The following is a 21,312-nucleotide window of genomic DNA, read 5'->3' as shown; positions in this document are numbered from 1 at the left end:
ATGAATTACAGTATCCTAGAACATTGGTAGCTGATCGACTCCATCACAGACAGGAGAGATTATAGCACTTTGAGACACAGAATTAAGCTATATCAGAAAGGCTACCTCTCCCTGCAAATAAAGCTTAGTATATGGGAGATGTGTCCCTGTGTCTCAATGTGAAAAGATGGAGGTTAGTGCTAATTTTGCTATTGCTTTCTACAAACTAAGAACAAAGCCTGCATTTCTATGGCATTTTCACCCCATCTTTGTCCCAAGTTCTTTGCAAGAAATTGACCGAAACAAGCAGTTGATGAACAATGTGGGCGATAAACTGCCAGATGTTCTCTCAGCATGCAAACTAGGTTTACGATCTTCTTTTCAATAAATGTATATCTTCCACCTTTACTATATGTGCAACATACTGGTAAGCTATTTAAAACAGGTTTTTATGGGGAGGAAATCTGCATGCTTGCCATGAGCTTGCAAGGCATCCAGAAGGAGTCGCCCGGCATTTTTAGGGAGCATGAATATCCTCATGCACTCTAAATTTCTCCAGTAACACATAAATTCCTACATAAATTCCACAGTGGACACTAACAGAAAGGGAAGGGGCTAGGCTGTTTTCCTCTCTGCCCCCTCCTTTGGTGTTCATGAACACAAGACTATTGCCTGATGATAGTTTTTTGAACTTTCATGAAAGAGATAGAGAAAAGTCTCTTGGGTCGGCTTCGCTTTGTATCTATTGTCTCCTTGTGGCTTCTTTTAAAATGGGAGGATGGACTTTTAAGTCTTTCACTGTTTGTCTTTCGACAGTGGCATATATGCAAGAGTTCTGTTGAAGGGCTAGCATGCCACAACTAGATACAAAAGTACAAACAGTAAATCTGCGCCATTTTCGTTTAGAATGCAGCACCGATATGAACAAACAGGGAATAAAACTCTCCCTGTGTGTGCTCTTAGTTTTAGATAAGAAATTAAACAGTATCTCCTACCTATTTGACCTTAAGGGAATGGTTTCATCGTCGCCATTTATTTCCAAGCAATTCCAAACCGCTTATTTGTTAAAATAATCTGCAAGCACAAAAATATAAAACATCAATATAAAAACTTAAAACATAAAATATGCATCAATGTACAGCGTCTAGCATTAATGCTCAGGAAAAGCCAGAGCACAAAAAAAAGTAAGCCTGCAACAGAGATCTAAAATTCATCACGGACAATGCATCCCGTATAGCAGAGGGGAAGGACATTTCAAACAACAGGCTCAATGTCAGAAAATGCCTGTTTATGGGTCACTGGCATATGACAGTCTGCAGAATATAGTGCCGCCAGTGAAACCTCTCCCTGTGATCTTAATCATCTAACAGGTCTGTAAAGGGGGAGATGATCATATATAAATGTAGAAATATGTAGAAAAATGATATTACATTTGCATTGCTCCAAACACACCTGGTACTCTAGGCTGTGTGTGGCCGGTTATTAGTAATACAAACTATCCCTCATATTTTATTGCAGATCTTTTCAACCTTTTGGGTCCACGGCTCCCTTGACCAACTACATTCTTTCTGCAGCACCCCTGTGGGGCTGAGGAGTCTAGTTGTGTCACCCCTTGCCTGCAGAGCTGGCAGCCCCTCACCCCTTTTTGAACACCCTCCCTTGTGGAGGGTTCCCTCAGCCTCCTCTCCCCTCTCCTTGGGAGTCCTATGGGGGCAGCCACAGCTGCCGCCCCTGGCCTCTGAGCTGCCCCCCAACCCCAAAGACTGGTGCCTCCTCAAGGTCAGAGAAAGGGGGTGCTGTGGGTGCGGTCCGACCCGTGTGTCACCACTGAGGGGGTGACAAAATACCTGCCGGCAGTCACCGCGAGGCCTGCAGTGAGCCCAAGCCATGCATCTGTCCTGGGAGAGACACGGTGAATCGGGCCCACACAGGCTCTGGCACTGCCCAAACGGTCCACCCGCTGCCTCCCTCCCAGCTGTAGGGCAGCTGAGTGGGAGGAGGCAGGCAGACTCCGGAGGCCCTGCGGTGTGCCCTGCCCCACCCCTATGGGCGCGCCACCACAGGTGCCGGAGCGGCTTCCTCCACCGCTGGCCTCCTCCCACTGTCCCACAGGGGCCTGGGAAGCACCCCCTGGCCATCCCCAGAGGCACCATTCACCTGGGGAGCTTGTACGGTAGCTAGGGCTGCTGCAACAAACAGCTGTGCAAGCTTTGCACTACGTTGCAAAAATGAGGGTGCGCACTAGATTTGATGGTGCATTTACAGCTGCCAGCAAATACTTTTTGGTTTCAATGTTTTGAAAATTGAGTTTAGATTTGTGTAAATGCGGTAAATTAGTAAGCAGGGACCCCGAGGGTCATCTACCACCAACCAGCCAAAGGAACTAGTCAAGACTGCAGGCTGGGCAAGTTTTTGCCCTTCCCCCCCATTGTTAAAACTCCTTTTGTTAAACACCAAAGCCTAATCTAGGTGTTCGGGTGCCTCAGCATGGAAAAGTACAGATTCTGCTCCGTTTTGAATGTTCAAGAGTTAATATTTTTATAAATAATACCTAAAAGAGATGTCCGCATTAAGAGAGAATATTCTAGTTTTGGAAAGTATCACCATTTGTTTATCAGGTTCTCTTGTCGGATTGGGGGGGGGGGTGAGAGATCATCTGCCTGCCACAGTTAAATCCCACTGTTCCTCCAGAGACCTTACATGTGGTTCCTAAGCAGAAAAGTGATTTGAGATTCTGCATCGAATGCTCTTACAGACACCACCCCTTTAGTTGGCTGTGTGAAGCTGAAAACCATCCAGATTTCCCATTGCCTGCCCCCACTGGCATGCCAATGTTTTACACATACATTACCTTCCCTGATATTAGAGCAACGAAGAAAACAGTTTGCCAACCCCAAAAAGAACAAAATACTCTGAGCGCAAGCGGCTTCATATTTTAAACTCACTCGAATCACCTTGACTAAAGGAGTAAAATGAAATTTGCATCTGCTATCCAGATGCTAAGTACATTTGCTTGGGGGGGGGTATGCGCAGGTTTGTTGTAGAACAGTATAATATATATATATATATATTAAGTAAAAAGAATAACATGAGCACATTCCTGGCCGACCACCTCTAGACTATGAGAAGAAGCAAGCAAACCATGTTTGGGGTTTGCATGTCACAATAAACCACAGCATGGCTTGTTTGAGCCACGCAAGCACTGCTAATTAGTGGGTGAGTGAAGCTGTGTGGGAGGAGAGAGGCATGATCCTGATTAAACTATGGTTTAAGACAAATAATAATAATAATAATAATAATAATAATAATAATAATAATAATAATTTATTATTTATACCCTGCCCATCTGGCTGGGTCTCCCCAGCCACTCTGGGCGGCTTCCAACAGAAAAATAGAACACAGTAATCTATTAAACATTAAAAGCCTCCCTGAACAGGGCTGCCTTCAGATGTCTTCTAAAAGTCTGATAGTTGTTTTACTTTTTGACATCTGTTGGGAGGGCGTTCCACAGGGCAGGCACCACCACCGAGAAGGCCCTCTGCCTAGTTCCCTGCAACTTGGTTTCTCACAACGAGGGAACCGCCAGAAGGCTCTCGGTGCTGGACCTCAGTGTCTGGGCAGAATGATGGAGGTGGAGACGCTCCTTCAGGTATACTGGACCGAGGCCATTTAGGGCTTTAAAGGTCAGCACCAACACTTTGAATTGTGCTCGGAAACGTACTGGGAGCCAATGTAGATCTTTCAAGACCGGTGTTATGTGGTCTCGGCGGCCGCTCCCAGTCACCAGTCTAGCTGCCGCATTCTGGATTAGTTGTAGTTTCCAAGTCACCTTCAAAGGTAGCCCCACGTAGAGCGCATTGCAGTAGTCCAAGCGAAAGATAACTAGAGCATGCACCACTCTGGCTAGACAGTCTGCAGGCAGGTAGGGTCTCAGCCTGCGTAACAGATGGAGCTGATAGACACAGAATTGACCTGCGCCTCCATGGACAGCTGAGAGTCCAAAATGACTCCCAGGCTGCACACCTGGTCCTTCAGGGGCACAGTTGCTCTATTCAGAACCAGGGAATCCTCCACACCTGCCCGCCTCCTGTCCCCCACAAACAGTACTTCTGTCTTGTCACTGTGGCTTATCATGTCGTGCAGAGCACCAGGCCAGTTCCCCGAAATGCTTTCCCAGTATGTGCTGGAACATGCAGTGAGTCTCCTTTGTAAGCGAAAGAGGTGTGTTGGGGCGTGTGTGTATCTCTGCACGTACATATCTATGCTTCATGGGAAGACAGTTCCTGAAAACAAGCTCTGGTGCCTTTTAGCATACTGCAGCAGTACAAATCATTTGCTTGCTGGGTGCTCCTTTCAAAACCTGATGGATGTGGTGCCGGTTTTCTCTGTGCATATTGCAATATTCTTGGGCCTGAACCATTTTTAGGTTCACATGGCAGAGTTGTTTTGGGTTCCAATATACTGCCTACAGGAGTCACACATGGCTGGGTTACGAATCAGAACTGCCTGTGGAGCTGGAACATGCTGGAATATGAAACATGCCAATACTGCTATCAATTAGACAATGACCCAGAAATTCTTGGAAGAATGGTTTTTCAGCTCAATTCAGCCTCCAGGGTATATAGCCCTATCATTGGGTCTCCACCGATTCCTATGTTGGAAGCTGGAACAACTGGGGAATGAGCCAGAGGAAGATTTGGGAGGACAAAGAAATTTAATTACTGTCCCTAAGAGAAACAAATCGCTCAGTTAAACAAATGAATAATCAAAGCTCTTGGCCAACTAACTAAGCAGTCGTTTCAGTTGAGACACTGTGGTTAGGTTTATTATCTGTTTCTGGGCCAAAGTGTTATCCAGAGAGATGTACTAGTAGTTTGGTTTCCATAATAAAGGTTGTACTTGGGGAAAATATTTTAATGACATCTAGCTACTTTTCCAGGCCTCCGTTTCTCCAGGTCATAGGACCACCGTTTGTGTCTGTTGACCTTACCAAACCCTTCCTGTCCTTTCTGAACATTAAACTTGCCGATGCAATTATTGTATAATAAAGTATTGATTTCCTGAGAAACCCTCTAACGTTTTCTTTTTGGAATTAGCATTTAAGAATTAACCACAAGCAGCCCTAAAATGAATTATAAGGCCCTTAAATTCTGAAATACATATCCGTTTCCTCCTACTAAAGCGTCCAAAAATAGCAAGTTTGTATCTTGGATCCAGAACACACATTGTTTAATTTCTGTGAAGCCTAAAACGAGAAACAGCTATATGTAAAGATGGTATGAAATCAATGTCTTCAAAATGCATCTCAATATCTCTCATACTGTGATTGATGGTTATGTTCATTTACTCAAAGGTTTAGCTATCAGAAGTTTCCCTTTCCTCTGAGAACCTTATACATTTCCCCCCAGTAATTTCTATTTTTTGCTGCAATGTCTCTTAGGAAAGCTAGATGTGGTCAGCTGCAGGCATAAGAGCAAGTGAGGCATTTGTTGCTCCATTAGATGTTTGTGATTTCGGCAGTGCAAATCTCATGGGTATGGGATGGCTTAGCTTGACTTTTCTCCCACAAGCAAAATTTCTCAGCAGAATCTATCCTATCAGAAGCACGGTCCTAGTTTCTGGTTGCAGATCTACTGTGCAGCGAGCTTGAGGGCAACACTTTCAAGGGCATCAAAATAAGTGGTACTGATACAATCACATTGAGGAATAATATAGCAGCTGGTACCCCATAAATATGTAAGTGAATATATTGTTGTGAGTTTGATCATTCCATCTCTGTAAACGGCCAGGGATTTAAACCAAAGAGCCTTTAACGGCGGGAAATGTGCTCCTGTAGCCTGAAAAGCAGTTTCTCCAGCCTCTGGAACAGGTATCCCCAAACTTCGGCCCTCCAGATGTTTTGGACTACAATTCCCATCTCCCCTGACCACTGGTCCTGTTAGCTAGGGATCATGGGAGTTGTAGGCCAAAACATCTGGAGGGCCACAGTTTGGGGATGCCTGCTCTGGAATATAGTACCCATCAGAGTTTAGAGAAATGACAGACAGATCTCAGAGCTATAGGGGCTGGAAGAGAAACAAACTAGAGTAGGGTTACCAGATATCCCCTGATTTATGCCTGGGGACTTCCGGCGAGGCAGCATGGCGGGTGCCATGGCAGTGAGCAGCACCGGAGGTCCTGGCCACGTCAAAATTCCAGCCAGCCAATCCGAGGCGCGAGCCAGAGAGCTTCCTTCTGGCTTGCTTCTTTGATCAACGCTCACCCCAAACTTGCACAGAGCCGCCCGCAGAAGAAGAGCCCATGGCACTCTTCTGCTGAGGGCTCTGCGTGCCCGAGTTGGGGGGAGGGGTGAGCAAGGTGCTGAGGCGGTGAAGAAGAGGAGAGGCCTAGAAAAGAGCTGTGCTGCATTGCGAGACAGAGAGAGAGATGGAGCCTTGTGTGTGTGTTTTTCTGCGTGTTTTTCCAAGACCAGCGAGTGCCTTTACTCGATCTCTCTCTCTCCCCACCTCACCCACCTCTTTTTTGGGGGGGAGGGCATTTGTGTGTTTGTAGATGGGCTTCTTCACCTGCCTTGTGTCGAGGTGTATGCCCGACAACTTTGGGGTCCTCCCCCCAAAAAGGTCAAGAACTCTGGGCAACCCTTTCCTAAAATAATAAAGTATGGAAAAAATTTTTTTTAAAAGTGTCCCCGGATTCCTTGAAAAAAATCTAATAACCATAAACTAGAGGCAGTTTCACAGCAAGAGTATTTATTGTGAGGTGGCTGGTGGTGCAGGTGTGTTCTCTCTGAGAAACGGATGCAGCCCTTCTGGAAGAAGAAGAAGAAGAAGAAGAAGAAGAAGAAGAAGAAGAAGAAGAGGAGGAGGAGGAGTTTGGATTTGATATGTCACTTTATCACTACCCGAAGGAGTCTCAAAGCAGCTAACATTCTCCTTTCCCTTCCTCTCCCACAACAAACACTCTGTGAGCTGAGCTGAGAGACTTCAGAGAAGTGTGACTAGCCCAAGGTCACCCAGCAGCTGCATGTGGAGGAGCGGAGACGCGAACCCGATTCACCAGATTACGAGTCCACCGCTCTTAACCACTACACCACACTGGCTCTCCAGTAAGAGCATGCCTCCGGTATGTTCTGCTTGTATCTTTGTCAGCAAAGCACACAAGTGACACTTGCAATAATAAGGGCGATGATCTTGCATTGTGGGAGGCTCATGCTCAGATGCCAGCCACCCCCACCCCTTTCCAGGATACTCCATTATATCCCCCTAATTGGGTAATATCAGTGAGTGAAGTCTTTAGAGCAATGACACCCTACATCTTGTCATATTAGGAAGAAAAGAGGGGGAAATATGGGACTGTCTCCATGGCACCCACTTGCCCTTGGATTGCCACCAACACCCAGGACTGTGTACCTATCTGAAGGCTTTTTACAAACTAGGGTGGTGTTTGGTGGTCATTCTGGTGGAAGTCTCTGGGCCAAATGTCGCCATACTTTTTTTTAAAAAAGTATGCATAACACTACCACTTTTATTTTGAAGGGGAAAGAGCCTGCGGTTTCCATATGCAGTCCAGGTTCTGGATCAAGCCCCCACCAGTGCCTTTTTGTACAAAATTAAAGAGGCAGCACTAAAAAAGGTTTTAAAAAGCCTTGACTAAGACATCACCTTGCCTACAAAGGTCCGTATAGTTAAAGCTATGGTTTTCCCAGTAGTGATGTATGGAAGTGAGAGCTGGACCATAAAGAAGGCTGATCGCCGAAGAATTGATGCTTTTGAATTATGGTGCTGGAGGAGACTCTTGAGAGTCCCATGGACTGCAAGAAGATCAAACCTATCCATTCTGAAGGAAATCAGCCCTGAGTGCTCACTGGAAGGACAGATCGTGAAGCTGAGGCTCCAATACTTTGGCCACCTCATGAGAAGAGAAGAATCCTTGGAAAAGACCCTGATGTTGGGAAAGATTGAGGGCACTAGGAGAAGGGGACGACAGAGGACGAGATGGTTGGACTCTGTTCTCGAAGCTACGAACACGAGTTTGACCAAACTGCGGGAGGCAGTGCAAGACAGGAGTGCCTGGCGTGCTATGGTCCATGGGGTCAGACACGACTAAACGACTGAACAACAACAACAATATAACATGTAGTTTGGCCGTCTGGCAGCTGTCAACCCCAGCTGTGACTTGGGAGCCCCCGTTCTGGATTATGACTGATGCAGTTCACCGGTCCCTGAAATACATTTCTGTCACACCAAGTTTAGGCTTCCAGAAACTTGTGAGAATAGTTCAGCTCACACCTCCACCACTGAATATTTCTCTTTTGAATTTTGTTTTTTAATACACGGCCAAATATTCATATTTGCTGCCTGAGCATTCAGGATCAAAATAACAATTATAGGCTACTTTCAGGATTAACCTTCAATCCTTTCACCTCTTCCTGACTTAAACAGATTTAGACTAAACATGCAATAATAATAAAAGAACCACCAATCAATTGCTTCTCTTTCATAGGAGCAAGCCCCCATAATGAATGTTACATGTTCATTATTGCTTTTAGAGCTAGTCCAGGTTGTCCTATGTTAATGTCATTTCATTCAGGAAATTTCTTAAGTTTCCTTCATCAAAAGGTCCTTTGTCTGGAAGGTACCAGAAAGGATGTGCTATTGAACTACTTTCCTTCATGGCCCAATGAGCAAAGGGAAGCCAACTCTCCTGTTACCTGGGGATATTCAAGAAGGTAATTAGTTGACAAATAATTAAGCTATGCATAATTGAAATGCTACAGACAAATCACCTGTCTGTAGTATGAGGAGGGCATGTGCAGATTTATTTTGAAAGGCTGCATTTGGAAGGGAAATTTGGTTGGCCAACAGTTTCAAATCTCTTAAGCTGGGAAAAACATTTGTTCCTGGTAAAATGTCCCTGGGCCCAATTCATAATGTTGGTTGTTATCTTTAAAGCCGTAACTGGATTGGGTCTAGGCTGCTTGTCTTCTTCTTCTTCTTCTTCTTCTTCTTCTTCTTCTTCTTCTTCTTCTTCGATCACTCATAGCCAAGTAAGATTGTCTTCCATAAGCACGGTTTTAACAATGAGTCCGTAAGTGACTGTGGAGGCTAATTCTGGATCCACACGTCCTTCCACAGTGGGGACATTGGTTTCTGGGTGGGAGTTGATCGCGGTGTGGATTTGCCAAGTGTGCCTTCCGCTTAGCATGTTTCTCCCTTGCGTTCTGAGTTTGAGTGTCTTCAAAGCGCATGACACCTTTGGTCAAGGCTGTTCTCCAATTTGAGTGCTCGCAAGCCAGTGTTTCCCAGTTGTCGGTGTTTATACTACATTTTTAAAAATTTGCCTTGAGACAGTCTTTAAACCTCTTTTGTTGACCATTGGCATTACGGTTTCCATTTCTAAGTTCGGAATAGAGTAGTTGCTTTGGAAGACGATAATCAGGCATCTGCACAACATGACCAGTCCAACAAAGTTGATGTTGAATAATCATTGCTTCGACACTGGTGATCTTTGCTTCTTCCAGTACACTGATATTAGTTCGCCTAATATCTGTCTTCCCAAGTGCTGTGTACAATTTTTCGGAGACACCGTTGATGGAATCTTTCGAGGAGTTGGAGATGGCGTTTGTAAGTGGCCCATGTTTCACAAGCATACAGTAAGGTTGGTAGTACAATAGCTTTGTAAACCTTTTTGCTTGTAGGGTAGCCTACACCTATATGAGTCTTCTTGGCCCTTAATATTGGCCATGGAGATTCCATTTGTGAACCCACCTAATAGGCTGCTACGTATGAAACAGAGTCTTTTCTGTGGTAGCCCCGACACTTGGAAGGTTTGCTGTTTTTGACATTCTTACTCTATTTTCCTAAACCTTAAAGGCCAGCCAATTCAATGATCCTGGTTAAGATGTTCAGATTCCTTTTTTCTTTTCTTTTTTCATCAGAGCCTCAAGCCTCAATAACAGTGCTTTTTTCTGGGGGGATGCATGGGTACGCATAAACATTTTGTGAATCTAAGTTTTGCCTCATTGGGGGACAGTATTTCAATATGAGCAGGGAAATGAGAGTACCCCAAACGTGTTTTTTTAAGAAAAAAAGCACTGCTCAATAATAATAGCAGACATCCCTTATTCCAAACTACAACAGTTGTTCATGCACTTCATCCACTTGTTCTATATCTTTCTTTTAAAAATAAATAAATAAGTTTTCCCTTATTGGTTCGATAGGAAAGCATGATTTATCTATCACCCTTCCATGTTCTGGCCGAACCACTTCTTCCAGTTTGTTCTCAAATCCACTACTTAGTTCTTAAATTAATCTTCTTCGCCCCCCCCCCTTTGTAGTAAACCTTGCATAGACAAAGAAATCCCATAACAACATGATTGAGACTGCCTAAATTGTAAGGAGCAGCATAAAGGAGATTTATGGCAGGATAGGATTGAGCCCAATCTTCTTTTACTCTTCAAAATGTCTAATTAGTGCTTAATCAATTTTTATAATATAAGATCACCACTCAATAAGACCCAATCCCTTAATTTTCAACTCATGTAAGCATTTCTCTGTCATGTTAGAAACCCTCATATGCCATTTCCTGTTCTCTTTGGGGTGTAGAATCTGACAAGGTTCTTTATCCACCATCTGCTCATTAAAATGTCAAGTGTTTTTAAGTGTGAATGAAAAACTGGTCTCAGGTTCTTAAGTATTCCTCCCTACCAAGTACTGGCTAGTTTTTTTTTATGACAGTGTAAGGTAACTCTGCCTTCTGTTTAAGAACTGTGTCAGGTTCCTTTGTTTGAGCATATTTGCACCCCACCCTGGGAACATATCATCATAACATTTAGTTAAGCTACATTGTACATTCCACCTAACAGGAATAACTCATTGTTGATTCCTCATCCTGACCATATTCTGTTTGGCAGAAATGCAGAAATTCATCCTCCCTCAGCCAGGCACAGATACTTTGCATGCACACATGCCTATTCCACCTCCCCCCCCCCAAAAAATAGCACTAACCTTAAAAAACAGATACAGACAAAGCAGAATGCAAAACTCATTAGAATCTAGAGAATGTCTCTCAAGTTTCTGAAAGCATCTAGTCCTTGAGAGTGCAAAATGAAACTAATGAAAGCATGTCAGAATGGTTCAGGTGCATAAAAATACAGCCTGGGTCTATTCTCGGGGGTGGGGTGGGAATGTTTGTGGTATTTGCTTAACTGAAACTGAACATCATCACAGTAAACATCTCAGGCATGATGGCAGAAAATGAGACTCACTTTAATAAGGTCTCTTGATGAACATGTTCAAGAGAAACAGCTTTGCATATTCTACAGGTTTAGTGTATAAGAGTAGATTCCAGAATGAAGGAAACACCTTGGACACTACAGAGACTTCTGTGCGTTTTCTATGCCTTCTCAGAGCCTTTTCAGTAGCCTAAGAACCTCATCTCTATGACCACGAAAGACAGCACTTGTTACCTCATACTCTGAAATCCTGTTCTCCGGACGCCTTGGGTATTACAACACCCTACGGAAACTGTGCCAAATATCTGAAGGATCTACTACTCCCTTCCCACTGAAGAGCCTTTATTTTCGTGAGATTAAATTCCTTCCCCTCGGCAGTGACCAAAGGTAGATTCTCACATACCCCATATCAAGCCCGGTTGTGTGCCTGCAACCAAGAAGTACCTGGTTCAATGGACCACATTCTCTTAGATTGCTCTCTACACAGTAGACCTCGCCAACTGATGTTGAGCAAAATGTTGGACCTCCAACCTATAACACTGAGAAGAAATCAAATGAGGCTTTTCTTGGCAGATCGGGACAAAGATATCACTGCTTTAGTAGCTTCCTTTTTAGCCAAATTTTACCAACGAACCATCCTTTCGGGGAACAGACAGGGCATAGCAGAATATCTAAGTGCACACGATCACAGTGTGACCTTATGATAAGGTTACCAGGCATCCCCGTTTCCCGGGGACAGTCCCCGGATTTACAAATCAGTCCCCCGACAAAATCCATTGAAGTGGACAAGTGTCCCCAGATTCATTGGAAAAAAATCTGGCAACCTTATCTTATGACCCTCAACAGCTTCAGCCTTGTCCTTTTAATTATCCCAGTGGCCTGAAATGTTTTATAGTGTGGTGCCAATCAAAGTATTTGATTTGATTTGACCTCTTCTCAATGCAAGGCAATGGCCTGAAGAGAGCCTACATTGCCTGATTCATTGGTAAGCCCAAACCTTAAAAGTACCTGAAGGAGCAAGTTTAACAGGGCAGTCTCGAGCAGTTTGCGCCACCGGGGGTCTATCTAGAGCCGGCCTTGAAGTTTAAGCTAGTACATGTCAGCTAAGGCTCAGCATGATGAGTTCATTAATTAATTAATTGCATTTCCATCTCACCTTTTCCCCAAGCCTTTCAAGAAGTCCTACACACTTCTCTTCCTCTCCATTTTATCTTCAAAACAGCCCTGTGAGAGGGGGGTGAGGCTGAGAGATAATGACTGACCCCAAAACACCCTGTGGGCTTGGGTTGAGTGGCAATCAGAAGCCTAGTGTCTCAGGCCCTAGCATGTCCCTCTCACCACAGCACCACATTGACTCGGTGCACCTGAAAATGTTTTGTAATGTAATATGGTTCCCCCCGCATTGAAAGTGCACCTGGAAGCAGACAAGACAACCTGTTGGCGGGCTTAGTATGACATACCTGCTTCAGTTATTTTGGGTCACCCCTCTCACTTGGCCTTTCAATCCAGCCCTCCTGGTAAGTGGTTACCTTTTCTACATTAAAAGTGATGTGATCCATTTTCATATTTAGAATGAAGGACAAGATTAGCATTTCCACAGTTTAATATTTTACCAAGTGATCCATCTGCAGGGAGCTTCAGTTTCTGTTTTCTTTACGATGCCTGTCAACTGTTATATCATCTAACATCTCCTCTCTACCCCTGGAGATATTTCCCAATTTTCCGTCTAAGAACTTAGCATTTCAAATGCCCCTTTGTTCTCTAGCCAATGCTACATTCAGCCTGCCAGGTCACAACTTGATTGGCTCCCGGTTTATCATTGCTATCTTGAATAAAATTTTGGTTCTGTTCTTTTCTCTGGGAATGACAGAGCCAAAAAGTGGTTTCTATAATACCAGGCATTTACTGTGGACATTTTTTCTATGTTTCTTTTTATGGGGCATCTATATGACACCATCACAGACCCTCCAAGTGTTCCTATTTTCCAGGTATAGTCCTAGATTTACAGAAGCTGCCCAGGTTTCTGATTTGAGCCCAGATTGTTCCACTTTCCCTTAGGATGTCCCTTTTTTCATCTGAGAAATGTTGGAGTCTGTGGTAGGACGTCCTCGCCCGCTCGGCGAGTCCCCGCGTGCTGCGCTAAACCAGTGCAGCGCGGTGTGGGGACTCTCTTCTGCGGCTCCGGAAATCGCTTCTGCGCATGCCCAGATGCCGGAAATCACTTCTGCACAGGTGCGGTTTTTGGCGTCTTGTCATGCGCAGAAGCAATTTCTGGCGCCACGGACATGTGCAGATGCGATTTCTGGCATCTCGCTGCGCCGGCCAGGCCCACGGAGGATCTCCATGGGAGGGATCCAGCCCATGCCCGGTAAGCCTTGCCGACCCCTACTTTAGAAGGCATCTGAAGGCAGCCCTGCACAGGGAAGTTTTTTAACATTTAATGTTCTATTATGTCTTTATATGTGGGAACCAGGTGGCACTGTGGTTAAACCACTGAGCCTAGGGCTTGCTGATCAGAAGGTTGGCGGTTCGAATCCCTGTGATGGGGTGAGCTCCCGTTGCTTGGTCCCAGCTCCTGCCAACCTAGCAGTTCGAAAGCACGTCAAAATGCAAGTAGATAAATAGGAACCGCTACAGCGGGAAGGTAAACGGCGTTTCCATGTGCTGCTCTGGTTTGCCAGAAGCGGTTTTGTCATGCTGGCCACATGACCTGGAAGCTATACGCCGGCTCCCTCGGCCAATAATGCGAGATGAGCGCGCAACCCCAGAGTCGGTCACGACTGGACCTAATGGTCAGGGGTCCCTTTACCTTATGTCTTTATATATGTTGGAAGCCACCTAGAGTGAGTGGGGCAACCCAGTCAGATGGGTGGGCGAAGAAGAAGAAGAAGAAGAAGAAGAAGAAGAAGAAGAAGAAGAAGAAGAAGAAGAAGAAGAAGGATGTCCCTATTTGTTTGGAGGGTATTATTCCCCTTCTTACATATGCCCTGTGCACACGACTCACCCACCAAAACTTTTTAAAACTGATCAGTTGTTGTAAAATTGTACAACTGTTGTTGTAAAATTAACATAAACCTTGGTAAGTATGTGTCTCTTACGCACATTGTAGCTGTTGAGTGTGGCCCTGTATGATGTGGAAGACATGTAGGTTTTTGATGTTTGCCCCTTTCAGAAAGGATGGCTGTGGCACCAGACGTTTAAAGAACCAACACACAGTGTGAGGAGGTTGTCCCAGTGGCAAGCTCTCTTCCCCTTGCACATTCCAATGCATGCCTGGAACATGCCTACTTGTATACGAAGCCTCTTCTCTTTTTGCCAGGCCTTTGGTTCTTAATGGTCTGTGGGTGGGATGTTTTAATACAGTAGGATTTTTTTTCTTTTTTTTGCTGGTTGAATTACCTAGGCAAAAAATATGACCAATAAATTTAATAGATGAATAATCGTAAAATATTGGGAACCCCACCTCCACTGGGAAAACTGTAGGTCAACCAGTTTCCTTTCATGTTTTTCTTTTTAACTGCCTTGGCCTCTAAGGGAGAAATCCAACGTGGAGGTTTTGGTTCCAACAGGGCTTTATATTTTGCCCATCCTTTGAATAACGAATTTCTTATTATGTGATTCGTAAAACTCTTATGTACTTTTGCCTTATCATAATTTAAATAGGCGTGCCAACCAAATCGTAGATCATGCCCCTCGAGACCCAGTACATCTGTGTTTTTTAGTTGAAACCATTCTTTTATTCAAGAGAGGTGGGGAAAGCTTGATACTAACAGAACCTCAAAATTCTCCACCTTTTCTGCAGGGACCATTTCACCAAAGTTCTCTGGGGGTAAAAATTATCCAGCAATTTCTTTGAGATGGGGCTTACTATTAGCAGACAAACACATTTTAACTGCCCCCTACAAAGCTTTGCTTGCTTGTTTTGATTTAAAAAAAAAAAACCTGTATCAGCAGCCTGGTCACCATTTCACATGCTCCACAATGCCACAGATGAAATTCTGCAGGATGGCCTTTTTCTTTTTCATTGAAAGACCTTGGGCTAGCCATCATCTCTTAGCTTAACCTAATGCAGAGGCATTGCTAAGTACCGGAAGGACTTGGAGAACTGCCCCAGGCACAATATTGTGTCATATTTGCACATGCTAATTGATATGTATCAGCACTTTAAGCTGGTGAGTGGGTGGGTGGGTGGGGGTCTCACCAGTGCTGCACTTTGAAGTGCACCAAGGCCTTCTAGAAGCAAAGTCAATGTCAATGTCAAACAGGGCACAAAGGGGCAGGGGACCCAGGGACCGCCACAAAAGAGCACCCACTCATGCGATATTTTAGGAGAGCAGGCCACTCTGCAATTTCAGAAGAAGGAACGAGTGTTGGATTTTTTGAATAGTCAAGTTACTTTAGAGCCGGTCTAATGTAAATACTGTCTGTTTAAGAGAAACAGGTGCCAGTGTTTCTGTTAATTGCTCACAGGCGTGGGCTCTGCTTCTTGTATATAAGGCTCTGCCAGAAAGCCTTCTGTATCTCTTAGTTAGATCTTTCAGTTTGATTCATCTCGTAGTAGATCACTCTCTCAGTTGTTCTCAGTTTAAGAGATTCCTTAGTTGAATCTTACTATGATTGCTTAGTTATAATGCTAGAATGCTGTTAATTCTTGGGTAGTTTAATAGGAGTTTTGTGGGAGGTTTGGAAAGTGGGTAGATAACATTGCTAAGAGAGAAAGCGTTTATCTTTAGTTTAAAGTCTCTTTAGAGTCAGTTTGTTTTTCAGTTAAAGAAACCCAACCGTTTGTATTTTCATCTGCATACTTTTACAAGTGTGCAGCTAGTAAGGGGTTTCATATAAGGGAGATAATTCCCTACGCTCTTGGTGGTGTTTTCTTAGCCAGGTCAACTTCTGACTGCGTATACTCTGCGTGAAGCGTACTTTAAAGGGCTGCTATAAACTGGGATATATGATTTAGATTAAGCAAGTTTCAATACCCAGTTTTCTCCAATATTATTCTTATCATATATATTATTTTCCAATAACGAGAAGGTACAGAAACTGCATTCATACATTCCTTTAGCAAAGGGGGCTCTGCTATGCAATCTCCTTACCCCTTCAGCACCTAGCATTAAGTATGGACATCTGCAGAAGTGAAGCCTTCAGGTGTAGAGCTCTATGTGCATCAGTTTCCAGAGGACAGGAAAGCCTGCAGAATTTGCATTCGCAATCCGGCTGTACACTGAATCCTCTCTTGCAGACCTGCACACCCAACACATACAGATCAAGTGCGAGGGAGGCATGCAGTTTCAGCAGCAGGGTCAGGGGCGCTGCCCCGTTGCCTCCTGTACTCCTGTAGAATCCTTCCTGTGCAGAACTCATTAAGGAGGCTAGGGAGCGCCACAGTCCTGGCCAATTCCTACTACAGATCCAGCACCAAGTGTCCCTGCCTTTGTTTCCTTGATTGCTTCATGTGTGTGTTATGGTTTGTTTGGCATCATGAGGGATAGTCAAGAGCTTTTGTTTGCACAGCCAGTTGAGTCACTGGAAATGGTGGGAGGAGATGGTGTTAGGGACAGAGGAACCTGCCTCGTACTGAGTCAGAACTATCTCACTCAGTATTGCACATACTGGGTGGCAGTAGCTTTCCAAGGTTTCGGGCAAGGAACACTTCCAGCCCTACCCTGTCAGGGATCAAACTTAGGACCGCCTGGAGGCAGAGCTGCAGCCCTTCCCCAAAGAAAATGATTGCATAAAATTAAAGTAATCTTCACCAGGATCCTTCCATTCACCACATGACAATGTCTGATGACTGAACCAGGGCCGTCTTAAGCACCTCTGGCGCCCTGGCGCCGTGGTGCGACGGATCCCCCCGCTGCCCCGTTTTCCAGCACGACGGGCGGGCTCAGTGCGCACCGCAGCTACAGAGGGGGCTGCTGCACAATGGACGGGGGGCGGGCTTAGCGCGCAGCACTGCTGCCGAGGGCGCTGCTGTGTGGCGGAGCGGCCGGCGCCCCCCCATGCAGGCCGCACCATGGTGCCCAGCGCCACCCAGCCTGGCCATAGGGCCGGCCCTGGACTGAACTTTACTTGCAACTTAGCAAACTCATATAGCATCTAGGCTGTTTTTGAACATTTTCTCCATTCCTGGTGATCAGCCTCTTGAGGTGCACTTTTTGTGGTTCCTTCAGCCCCATGTGAAATACGAGTGCTTCTTATGGAGCCTTTGCCTCCAAGCTTATTTAAATAAAATTTAGATATAGACCTTCAAATCCATCAGTTATTTTTTGGGTAGGACTTTCTGGTATCCCAGTCACTTTCTTTTTTTTGATAAAAGGCTGGAAACCACTAAACTCTATGCTAGAGATGCATTGGATATGGAGAAGGTGGAGTTAATTTGCTCTTTAAAAAAAAAAAGACATTTGCTAGGGCAAATAATTGTTAGGATATAGATCTGCAAGAATTTCATTACCCAGAACAGCACCTACCTAATTCACAGTTCCTGAAATAATATACAAACTGAAACACAGCTAGCTGTTTTTTTGAAATTTGCGCTTATTTAGTTTCCCAGCTAATTAATCTATGTATATTTTACAAGAAAGTGTGCATAAAAGTGCATATATTGGTGAAAATAACATACATGAATGCATTATCTTAGGAGAAATTGATTGCAAAAAGGTGTCTATTGGACACAATTGCATACAAAATGTTTATATCAGGAGAAATATGCCAATGAATTTTCACGAGGACCTTTTTTTAACAAAAAAGTTCATGAGGATTTTTTTCTTAACCCCCCCAAAAAAACACCCCTAACTGCAAACTGATGTCAAAATGTGGAAAATTGAAATGAAAAGCTGCTGATTCAACTACCCCTACTCCAGAGGGACCTCCAAGGAAGACCACAGGACTCTAGGGAGCCTGAAGAGCTTGCTGTCATAGTTGGTCAGCCAAAGTTACCAAGCTATGATGATTTTTTGTCCTGACAGCCCCACACATTTCCCTTGGACCTGAGATTCTTCCCCTTCACCTCCATCCCCAGAATGGAGACCGTATCAGGTGTCCAGAGATAGCAGAGAAGTGCTCGTTTAGTAACCTTAGGTCTTCACTACTGAAGGACAGAGGAACTAGAGAAGGTCCAGGTATGCATTGGGACTCAGCAAATGACCAGGAAGAGGAGGAGCTACCTTTGGGGTCACAGTGTCTCCTGGGTCTTTGCTGGGATGTCTGTTTCCTGTTGGACTTCAATAAGCAGTGGCAAGTTTCCCTTGCCTCAGTCCTTATTTACTCCACTCCCACTCTCCCAGATTAATGGCATACATTTTCCCTAGGCAGCAGTAGTAGGTCTATGATACAGCTCCTTACTCCTTTGTTACTTTCAGTGAAGTTCTGTATGGTTTGGTGATAATAGAGTTAGATTTGAACATGTCCCTGCTTATGCCATGAACTTACCTACTATATTTGCACAAAATGCTAAGCCAAGGTTTGTTTTAAATAAGTTTGTTCAATAAACCATACGCCATATCACAGATGATAAAAGATATAATGGCTTGTTTTGCCAAAGCTTGCCTTGTTTCCAGCTGCTCTTGCCTTTTTCCTTTATAGCTTGGTGAGTGTCTGGGATTGTGTGGCTACATAAACAATGATTATGCAAGAGTGTTAGGATCAGACATGATAACATGCTTATACCATAGTTAAAACAAGCCATGGTTCATAGGCCAGCAGCAAACCAGGGATTGTCATTGTCATTTGTTGGCAGAGAAATGTCCCTGGCTGGTCTGCTGAGTGAGTTCACATGTTCAATGATGCCATAGTTAAGTTAAACAAACCATGGCCATTGTGTGGCCTCTGGCAAATTCAACTTCCATTTAATATGGGGAAATGGTGCCTCGTGACCAATTTGGTGTGAAATATAAAGTAAATCGTCACGCAAAAGGCTGGACTGGATGAATCCCAGACCGGAATTAAGATTGCTGGAAGAAATATCAACAACCTCAGATATGCTGATGACACAACCTTGATGGCAGAAAGTGAGGAGGAATTAAAGAACCTTTTAATGAGGGTGAAAGAGGAGAGCACAAAATATGGCCTGAAACTCAACATCAAAAAAACTAAGATCATGACCACTGGTCCCATCACCTCCTGGCAAATAGAAGGAGAAGAAATGGAGGCAGTGAGAGATTTTTACTTTCTTGGGTTCCATGATCACTGCAGATGGTGACAGCAGTCACGAAATTAAAAGATGCCTGCTTCTTGGGAGAAAAGCAATGACAAACCTAGACAGCATCTTAAAAAGCAGAGACATCACCTTGCCTACAAAGGTCCGTATAGTTAAAGCTATGGTTTTCCCAGTAGTGATGTATGGAAGTGAGAGCTGGACCATAAAGAAGGCTGGTCGCCAAAGCATTGATGCTTTTGAATTATGGTGCTGGAGGAGACTCTTGAGAGTCCCATGGACTGCAAGAAGATCAAACCTATCCATTCTGAAGGAAATCAGCCCTGAGTGCTCACTGGAAGGACAGATCCTGAAGTTGAGGCTCCAATACTTTGGCCACCTCATGAGAAGAGAAGACTCCCTGGGAAAGACCCTGATGTTGGGAAAGATTGAGGGCACAAGGAGAAGGGGATGACAGAGGACGAGATGGTTGGACAGTGTTCTCAAAGCTACCACCATGAGTCTGACCAAACTGCGGGAGGCAGTGAAAGACAGGAGTGCCTGGCGTGCTATGGTCCATGGGGGTCACAAAGAGTCAGACACGACTAAATGACTAAACAACAACATAAAGTAAATCTGTAAATATTTAGAAATATGGACTTGCAATTTGCGTGCACACACTTACAGAGGAGGGGGGGAGCACAAAGGAGTGGGTAAAAAGCCTCATGTAAAAGTGTCTTTTTACTCTTGTCATCAGGAGTCTCTCTATATATAGAGATTTAAACTCTTTCTCTGAAAACTCAACCCCCGGTGTCGTTTTGACTATCTTTTGTCCTTGCCTGGGTGCAACTCTTAAAGGACCCATACTAGCTGATACTAGTTTAGGAGGTAGAAGGCAGTCCATATCAGGAGGCCCTGCGCCTGCTCTTTGTATTGGAAGATACACAACAATTTGTGCTCTTTTGGGCATGGCAGGCCTGATCTGGACTGGGAATGCTTGAATGGCATCTTACCTAATTTGGCTCTCAGTTTCATTTGCTGGAGAAAGAACAGAAATTATGGTTCCTCACTAAAGGAGAGTAGGAAAAAGTGGGATTTCTGTTTTGGAGACCGTATGGTAGGTGTTTTCAGGAAGGAAGGAAGGAAGGAAGGAAGGAAGGAAGGAAGGAAGGAAGGAAGGAAGGAAGGAAGGAAGGAAGGAAGGAAGTCCAAGTTGGCTCCCTTTTCCTCAAAAGATGCCACAACATTCTTAGCTAAGTGGCTTCTCTCCCCACCCCTATTCACTACTGAGTGCAAAACTATACACATCAAACTCAGGCTTCCTTCTGAGGAGACATGTAAAGGAGTGCATTGATTGCTACAGTATATAAATGAATAGGACTTTTGACTAAGGAAAAGATCCAATGCATGTGCAATGGGAGAACTGCATACAAGCTAAAACTTTGTTAACTTTCTTTCTTTCTTTGCCTGCAGCAATATCCACTGCAGAAGAGACAGGCCCCAGTTTTAAATGGAATACAGGCGCTTATCACTTTAGCAGGGAAACCTGGTTAGCCAGAAATAGTGAGTAAAGCTTGAGCTGCAAGAGGAACTCCCTACCTGCACACATGTTTTTTCTCTGGATCACAGACGGTTGTACAGTCCCACTATGTGTAGTCTGTTGCGTATCCATTTATGACATATTGAACAGCGTAAATTATTGCCACTCAATTTCATAGTGAACTACAGAAGGAAAAACTGCAGGCTCCACTTTTGTGGGCTTAGAATATCCCAAGATTGCGTGATTTGCCCCACCCCACCCCCAAGTCTTTTCTTGCTTTCTTTAAGGTGGAAACTCTAGTGCCATGAGTTACTTCTTTCTTCTCTTTCCTCTTGGGCTTTGGCAACCTTGGGAACAGTCTTAAATCTGACATCACGGAAGGTTCCTTACCAGTCCAGAAACCTGAGCCACAGCTGTCCCGGCATT

At 44.4% G+C, this 21,312-nt stretch overlaps 1 long non-coding RNA gene across 1 annotated transcript in view; it reads right to left on the bottom strand.

The window, feature by feature from the left end:
* LOC118082575 (uncharacterized) overlaps nt 1-21,102 on the bottom strand; it is a 28,010-nt gene extending 6,908 nt beyond the window's left edge. The window contains exons 1-2 of the long non-coding RNA XR_004692281.2: nt 20,946-21,102; nt 975-1,053 (exon numbers count right to left, since the gene is read on the bottom strand). This is a non-coding gene — a long non-coding RNA (uncharacterized LOC118082575). The remainder of the gene's footprint in view (nt 1-974; nt 1,054-20,945) is intronic.
* Nucleotides 21,103-21,312: the final 210 nt, after the last annotated feature.

Source organism: Zootoca vivipara, chromosome 3 (assembly GCF_963506605.1).
Source record: "Zootoca vivipara chromosome 3, rZooViv1.1, whole genome shotgun sequence".
Lineage (NCBI taxonomy): Eukaryota > Metazoa > Chordata > Lepidosauria > Squamata > Lacertidae > Zootoca > Zootoca vivipara.
This window is presented reverse-complemented; position numbering and strand designations above follow the sequence as displayed.